The sequence below is a fragment of the Numida meleagris genome, unplaced genomic scaffold (assembly GCF_002078875.1).
Source record: "Numida meleagris isolate 19003 breed g44 Domestic line unplaced genomic scaffold, NumMel1.0 unplaced_Scaffold260, whole genome shotgun sequence".
NCBI classification, from domain to species: domain Eukaryota; kingdom Metazoa; phylum Chordata; class Aves; order Galliformes; family Numididae; genus Numida; species Numida meleagris.
This window is the reverse complement of record NW_018364408.1, coordinates 175,082-184,612: the sequence shown is the minus strand read 5'-3', so window position 1 is coordinate 184,612 and position 9,531 is coordinate 175,082.

Genomic DNA, 9,531 nt, shown 5'->3' with positions numbered 1-9,531 from the left:
ACACCCACCATTTGCCTCCTTGGTAAGTAAGTTAGAGTCTTATCACAAAACATACCTCAGAAAGCAAGCTTTGAGCCAAAAGAAAAGAAGGGTTCAGACAGGTAATATTTTGATAAAATGCCTATGGATATATACATTTGTCTTAACTATTAAAAATGAGATGCATTTGGGAACTGAATACTTAGGGGAGGAAAGCTGATTTTTTAAAGCATATATTTGAAACATAAGGACAGAAAAAGAAGTTTTAATGTCATGTTTGAATGTTATTTGGAAACTGAAGGAGTGTAAATACCAATCCTAATATCAGAGTACACAAGGTAGCCTTAAACTCACAGTCTTCTAATAATTGCAATCTGCTACGCCCCCTGTGTAACAGACATAATTATGTTAACAGCTTTCCTACTCAGGCACCATATATTTCCATTATGAAGCCAGCCTCATTTAATTAGCATCATGTAGTAAATTAGCAGTTATAAGGATGTTTGGGTACAAGGGGATATCCATTTTCCCACTATCTACTTAATCCTCAGTTGGTGTTGAGATTAACGCTCACTCAATTTACATACACAAAAAACATGCTGACACTCTACCCAGATTTTGTGATTCAGTAATTTTATGGAACTGGAACAAATGTTCCACCACGAATACCTAATTGTAGAAAGAATCCCTAGATTTCCATTGTGGTATCTTTCTGAGAAAATGCAGAGAGGTTACATGTCTACAGTGTAAAAATAAATGGAAAAGAGTAAAATCTTTTAAAGGTAAGTTTTCAGATGTTCTGAGCTTTTTAGTAAGGATATATTTTTGTATGACTCTGTAATGCAAAATCAGTTTACATTATTTCTTAACTCCATTGTTTACTGATAGCATGAATTATAATGAGACAAAAATCCTTTTTTGTGTTAACATCTTCTACTCCAGACCACTAGACAGTTGTTGTTGTTCTTAGGAAAGTAGTTAAGAATATTATTTCAGTGCTTTCCTTTAAACTACTTTAATAATCTTCATGGTACAGAGAGAGATGTTGAAATAACACAATAGCTGTCTGAAGTAAGAGGAGTTCTCCACTCCCACCATCTATGCAGAGGTGATGTGACAGTTCTCATATAGCCTAAATAGATGTATAGGTTAGACTTCCTCAGAGGAATGAATGGCAAAAATTTTAAAAATCTTCATTCCGCTTTCTGGCTGGTAATTTGTCTCACTAAAGCCAATACAAATGTTATTATTAACTGTAGAAGGACTTTTTTATAGGTCTAAATGATTGAAAATTATGATAACCTAAATCATCTGAATAGCTTTTTAGCAACTACAGTACTCAGATAATTAGAAATTAATGAAAAAAGGAATGAATGAATATATAAGGGATGTATTCAATTCACAGAATTTTGAAAAAAGAACTGAAAAAGTAGAGAAGAAGTTTTCATCATGCTTAGAGTAATTGCTCATGCACCCCATTCTGCTTTATGTGTTTGTGTATAAAAATACTGAAACAGCCATAGAATCATAGAATGGCTTGGGATGAAAGGGACCTTGAAGATCATCTAGTTCAAATTCCTCTCTGATAGATATAATTTTGTTATCTTTTTCTAATTTTTAAGTATTCAAGACTCTAACGTAGTGAATCTTCTAAGTGGTGAAGAAGTTGTACTAATTACAAGGTTAGAAATTTGTGACGTACAAATTAGAGGTTAAATGGGAAATTTAACAGGAAACAACAAATATTTTTATATGTCAACAGATATTTTTATACCTGTTTATGCTAAGACATAGAGAGAATCTGACCTTTTATATACTCTTTTTAGAATGTTTTCTTGAACAACAATATAGTATATTTTTCTTACTGATATGGATGGAAACTTTCATAAATGATGCAATCCAGTTAGCTTTGAGATTTAAAAATGTGTAAAGAATGAGACATTTTATGAAAGAGGGATTGCCTGTGGAAAATTTCTCAAGCTAGAGTCACCTTACTATGTGTTGAGACAGCCAGTATATGTAGATTAATCTAGAGGTATGGAATACTTGTACTAGATAGATTGATATTTTATCTTTCAACTACAGTACCTTGTGGGAATACAAGACAGAATATTCAGAGAGGAATGCTGAGAACAAAGGATGTCTCCAGGAGAGAAAAACAAAGAGTCAATTGAGCTGTGTGATTGCCCCACGATAACAGTCCTGATTGGAGGAGCTCGTGGCTAGGAATGACTCATGGCTCTGATTGGATAAGTGCCTGCATGCTCGGTTAAGGAGTGTCTGTATGGTATGTTTTGTTGACACGTGAAGGGGGGTGGGAGAGCTACAAGAGGGAACTTGGGAATCTTAAAAGGGATGTTAGAACCTGCAGTAAAAGATTTGGATTGTTCATGCTTCTGAGTCTGTGCCTTCAGACGCTGCAGTACCTGGTCAACAGGATTATGTAAACTGTATTCTACCTTGGAGTATATTGTATTGTATTGTATTGTAATGCCTGATTCATATACCTTACAAATTAAACACTTTTACTGCACATTTTAATATTTGACTACAAATCATAAGTTATTTAATCACATCTTAAATATGAAATCTCATGTACAGTAGTTTAAATAATTATGTAAGTAGGACACGTAATTAAATTTTGTTGATATCTACTGTCCATGAAATTCCATTCCTAATACTAAAACTCTTAAAAAAGGTGATCTTCTGCAGATGCCATTATGAATATTTTAAAGAAATTAAAGTAAAATGAAGAATATCTCTGGCAATATATACAGGTTAAACAAAACAGGTTAAGTCATGACATCAGTAAACAATCCTTTTCATTTCAGTTGAACTGTTTACATATGTAAGTGAAATATTTATGCCAAATATTCACTGGATTTATATTTACTAGATTTACCGATAATGCTTCATCAGCTTTCAGAATTTTTATGTTTCATAACCACAGTCACCTCATTTTTAGGTATTCCTAACATTCCTGACTTACAGGGAAAACAAATGGTCGTATCAGAGGTATGTGCAGTATTCATGCCGAAGAATTCTTTTTATGAGCAGACAGTAATATAAACTTTAAGGTTCATAAGATATTTCTTGTTTCAAATTAATAAGCTATTTATAGTAATAAATATGTAGATAAATAGAAACAAAATAAAAACAGCAAAATGACACAGAATTTTGTTTAGTTTTTCAGGAAATAGGGTGTGCAATAATAAAAAGTCATATAAAGTCTCATATGGCTCATCCCATAAAATTTGTTTTGTAGTTCCAGAAGGATAAACAGACAAGAAAAGAGAAGCCGCTTTAAGGACTTGTCAAGAATTGTTTTTATTCAGCAAGGAAAGAAAGCCCACAGTAATAGATGACCCTCAGACCATTTATTTAAAGCTTTAAGGTTGGGTAACGAAAAGAAAGCTCAGAAGTAATATTAAATGAAGACGTGCAGGAACATTAAAAGCACTGCTAAGTATCGGCTCCACAAAGCTTCGTTAGAATAGTTCTCAGCAAATATATCATCTGTCACTTGCTTTGAAAGTTTTAATAAATGGTCACATTGATAAAAGCAATTATACCATCAAATTTGCTCTGTTGGATAAGAGCACCAAAATTACGAAGGATAGTGAGTCTTTAGTCATGAGAGAGATACTGTTACAGGAAATCGTAGATCATTGGGAATCCTTTCATCTTTAAGCAATATTCTGTTCAATGGAGGAGTTCAGGTCACAGCAGCCTAACAGTGCTAGGGTATTCTTAGGGAACATCTACTTTTTGCTCCTTTTAGTAACAGTACTGCGTAGGTAAAAGGATCAGGCACCAGCCTAACTAGAGAAGCACAGATACAGAAGTGGCCATTAGCAAAATGGAGCAATATTTAACTGAGCATTTAATACATCCATGAAAATATCCTCCTTTGTAATGTTTCTCTTCTATTTAAGACCTCTGAGGCAATTAGATAACAGGGTGTTACAGATGAGTAACAGAGTTTAGTAAGAGCAATTGCATATGAGATGAGTGAAGGGAATAAGCGAAGACGTGTATTCCTTATGATGTGATATCCTATTAAGGGCATGCACAGAGCAGCTGTGTTGAATTCAAACTCATTTAAAGAGCTTTGACTAAACAAGGGAATATGCTCCCTGAAGGAAGTGTCGCCTCTTTAGAAGTGTGTGCCTAGGAGATACAAATAAAACAAGCATTTTTTCTTTTTTTTCTTCCTTCTCTCTTCCTTTCTTCCACTTTTCTCTCTCATGTTCTCTAAACCTTTTTCTTTCTCTCTTTCTTTCTCTCTTCCTTTGTTTTCTTCCTTTTTTGATTTTATGATGTTGATTTCTGATAGATTTCTTAGGAAGCCTGCTTTCCTGAGCAGAAGGTACACTGAAGTTGTGAACAGCATAGCCAGACAATTGCTCAAGGATGTAGATCTGATTGTAGGAGATGTTTCTAGTTTACATGTGCAATTTTAAAATTCTTTTAAATCTACATTTTTTTTTTCTGTAGAACAAGGTTTCTCTGAGATATTTACGATCTGTGTTAATTGATTTGGCTCTGTACAGCATATTAATTTTACTGGAGCTATGTAAGGAAAACTCCTCCCATCTCTGCTCATAAGAGTTTTTTTTCAACTGGCGGGGTACCCTACTGCTTCCTTCTTTCTGGAGGTAAAAATTGTGCCAAGAGATTAGCATGTGTCTTCCACACCTTCAGATGAAATTTCAGTGAAATGTCAGTGGTATATAAAATGCATGGCAGTACTTTCATACTGGTGTTAATATTTTTTGCTCTTGACCCCATATGGTAAGCCTTTACAACTCCTAATTACTGTGAGTAAAGAAGAAGTTTCATTTTAAAATGTCATTCTGAAATGAACTCTCTAACTGTATGGGCTCATTATGCTGCAGTTTCTCAAGTAGGAATTCTGTATGAGTAAAAATTATTGGCTGCTGTTAATATATTGTATAAATGCTATATTTATCTCTGACACTTCACTGCTTAACTATGTACATATGCATGAAATTGGGCTCCTAAGAGCTCATTTATTCCAGCTGTCTCTACGTGAGGCCATAAATTTGTTTGTGACTTCAAAACTGGTTGCTGTGGAAATGATCATGTCACAAAGTAAAGCTTCAGGTGGGAACAAAACATGTATTCAACAGATAATGAAAATCATTATTTTCATTAATTATTTTCTTCATAGAGTGCAGGGTATGTTTATAAAAGCTGAATGGGATGCCAGGCTCAGCGGATAAGCTCAAAATTCACTATGATCTTTGTAAACAGAAAAAAAAAAAAGAAAAAACGATGAAATTCAGTAAAGGAAAATGTGAAGTAGAAGAAAAAAGCTTATATTAGAATGCAGGAAAAAAAAAAAAAGAGGGGCAGTAGTAACAAAAATAACCTGAGAAATCTCAGTATTTAATGCTGATTTTTAAAACCAGACAAATGTGATTCTGGGGTATATTAACAACAAAGTCATATGACATGCCTGGAGGTGATTATTTTGTTCCTGGTTTTTGTTGATTAGTTTTCTGTTTGTGAAATCTTGGCTCTTGGTGATCTGTCTAGATAGAAATACTTTTTATATTAAATTTGAGAACATCAAGGCATTGGAAAGAAAATAATAGAGATTTTGAAAATGTGATGTACAAGGAAAACTAAAGGAATTGGCTTTGTTTAGTCCAAAAAAAAAAAAAAAGACATATCTTTCTCAGTATGCTGTCTCTTAGCTGTCTCAATATGCTAAATGTTGTAATGTAAACATACATCAGATTTACTGTGACAAGGATAAGAAGAATGGATTTATTTACATTACAAGACTCTTTAAGTACAAAGAAAACAAATAAAGCAAAAGAAAAAAATATCCAGTCATTGTAGTAAATTCTTGGAACAGTTTCCCTAGGAAGGCCAGATTACAGAATCCTCTACTCTAGAGGATATAGAGAACAGGTTAGGAAAACAACTGTTAGGTTATGCATTTGATTACAGCTCAGTTTCAGGCACTGTTTTAGGAGATCTGTTAAATTCCCCTCTAGTCCTGTAACTCTAAGACATAATCATTTTGATTTTTTTAGCAGATATTATATTTTTCAAATGATGTGTGGAACATGCACAGAACTTCATGCAATTTTCTCCCATGCATTTAAAATGTGCATTCATTTTTCAGCACTTCTGTTGACATGGTTTTCAGAGATTTGTCTAGAGAGATACGAGAACTAGTTCCTTTCTCTTCCCCAACACTCTCCAAAAAAAACAAACAAAAAAACCCCACAAAACCACTCCAGAAAAGAGAGAAAGGAATTAATAGTTTTGAGCTGTTGACTAAAGAAAGCAAAATCAATATATATATTTATAGCAAGCTGGACTTATGCAGCATACAGGAAATCACAGACTCTACAAGATTGTGGATTTTATTAGCCCTTCAGTTAGACAAGGAAGGTCATATAACATAATCGGATAAAAAATATAACGTAGTTTTAGAATCCTCTTCTTTGATATTCTTTTCAGTTTAAATCCAAATTCTTTAGTGTGGTGGTCACAGGTCCTGTTTTGAATATGTATTTATATTTACTACAAAGAGAATATGAATCGTGATGTTTTTGACTGGGACTTAGGACACCAAACGATTTGGGACCTGAAGGATGGGATAACTGGAAATAAAATTATTTTGTAAAATTTCAACTAATTTTCTCAAAAATGAATAAGGATAGGATTAAATTTATGTTTGGCTTTCAGAATCCCCTCTAATGCGCTACACAGTTTGGTCCATTTGTAAATTGCAGAAAATATTATTAAACAGTATCAGCAGTAGAAGTGTATGGAGTCTTGAGGGCTAGAAACATTTTACTTGTAAGTCCAAGCTTAGATCTCAGTTATGTTTGTCATTAAGAGAAATTCAGTTTTAGACTCTGTGTTAGGGACTCAATCATCCAAAAGATGTTTGTGTTTCCCATTGTTTCCCACTTTTGTTTTGCATTGATAGAATTAGACAAGAACAGATATTACTCTCATTTCTGCAACTTTGTTGTAAGTAAGAATCACAGTAGCAATAACTGTGCAAATGATCAATATATGATCTGTTTTTATAACCACACAAATGATCTACAGCAGTTATCTCTTCCCCATAATTACTTGGGAACAGAGGTTTTTTGTCCCTGAAGTTAACCCTGAAGGGCTGCACAACCCTAGAACTATACTACCATTAGATATTTATTAATACATATTGAGCCAGTCAAAAAAGAATCTTCCATTTGCACATAAATTATGGATGAATGAAACAATAAATGCTGTAAGAAAGGCAACTTCACTTCCATATGGGAGAAACTAAGGCCAAATACACTGAAGTTTTATGTCAGTATAAAATTGGCACTAGTGACTAATTCTCCTTTAAACTGAAAAAAATTTTGTAGTGCTAGGGGAAAAAAATGTACAAACCGTTTAGGAAACATCTGCTGTGAGGGAAGACTATAATAGTAAAGAATGTATTTACCATCAGTTAATTCATAGATGCAGAATTGGCAGTGTTTTATAGGCAAGGACATAGTTCCATTCTAAGTGGGTAATAAAAAGGTATTTCATGAGTGGATCTAGAATTTTCCCGTAATTCATGTAACATAAAGTTTTCAAATATTATATACCTCCATACTGCACATGTGTAGATAAACTCTGACATATTGAAAGCAATTGTAATGGTTTCTTAATAAATGCAGTGAAACATGCTATAAACTTGGAACTGGTTGTAGTTTGCTTGGTAATGATAATCTGAATGAAATGGTAATGAAAGCTGAATTTGACTAGAACAGGGCCTCTGTGAATCTCCATATATATCCATTGCTGCTATTCTTTCAAATATATGGAAAAAAGGCAAAATGCAAGCTTTTGGTTTACTTGTGATACGTACTACTAATAAGTCCTGCTCTATGAGCAGAAAAGAGACAGGAGATCTGGAGAGGAAAAAATAATTCTATTTAAACACTAGTAACTGGAGGTTAATATAATACTTACATTAATTCTGCCCATCCAGTCACCTTATGCTTTTTGACTATTTCTGCCAAAGCAGGAATCTTTAATCTTCAGGAACCTCTATCTCACCCATTGTCTTTTGCTTCTGCGTTTGACTCTTGGCACCTCTCTAATAATTGTGGTTCTTTCACAAGGCAAATAATTGAGGAAACACTATTGTATTTTAAGTTATTGAGTTATTAGAACAGTACAATAAGGATAGCCCTAGGTAGTTCTAGGTGAAAAACTATTCAAATGCAAGTGACATAGATGCAATGGCTGCTGGAGCCTAGAGACTCTAGGTCTATTGAATCTCCATATATCAGTCACACATTTTTTTTGTAGTCATGTCATGCTGGTGTGTCAGCTGTAAAAGATACAACTTAAATAATGCTACCAGGCATAATTGTCATAGTTTTTTTACTTCTATCCCACCAAAAAAGTTTAATGAAAGGATTATGTGGATAAAAGCTTTACTCCCGTTCCCTCAGGAGGATGTCCTTTCTCCTCTAGTCATAGATGGCCTGCCTGTAGCCTTTCTAACTGCTCACTGAAGTGTCTTCATCTACCACAGTTCCTGGACTGCTATCCATGCTCCAGTGTATTTACTAACTCTTCCAGCATTGGACCTTGTACCCTGAGGATGTTACTTCCTCCTTTATTTTCTTTTATTATTGTGAAGGTAGAAGTCTCATTCAGTTTGTTGTTTTCTGGTAAAACTAATCAATCATTATGCTACCAACTTAACACTATCTCCATACCCAATTCAAGCAATGGCCTGGATTTTCTGTGGCAGGTTGGGAAACCTGATCTAGGGTAACCCTGTTCATGAGAGTTCTTAGCATTGGAAGTAGAAGATCTTTAAGATTCCTTCCAATCCAAGCCATTGTATGATTCCATGATACTATGAACTGAGGCTTGGCTAGCCTGAATACCTTAGATCAAGTACAAGGAAAATGTTTTACACTGAGCAGAGATATACTGCTTTCTGCTAAAACAAGACTGTGTTGTGGTGAAGACAACAGATCACTAGGAGTGACCTAATATACCTGATTATTTCAATACTGTAATCATATGAGAACTATGACATAGATGCCAAATTTAGCTTTATGCTGGAAAGAAAAGGGAAGGGATGGGAAAGGAAGGGAAGGAACTATAAAACTATCTAACAACAATCACTAAGCTGATGAAGTGCTGATTTTAAGATCATGTACAAATACACATTCCAGAGTTTTATCTTCTCATAATTTCTCTAATGAGTTTTCATTGGAATGAGTTTTAACTGGAGTGTATTAAATAGTCTTTAATAACAATGTATGAAAATTCTGCATACTATTATTGTATTACCTTACATAATATAAAGCTGCCTTAAGCATTGTCAAATACCATTCATCCAGAATAATGAATCCATTCTTTTACTGCTAATATATGGTGTTTGTGCTTTGTAAATTATGTTGTGGGACTGTATATCCATATGCAACTGCATTTACCTTTCCAGCAGTGCTGGATTTAGGTTTATTAGCTTTTTCACACTTGGGGAGGTAAGAACTCGCTGGT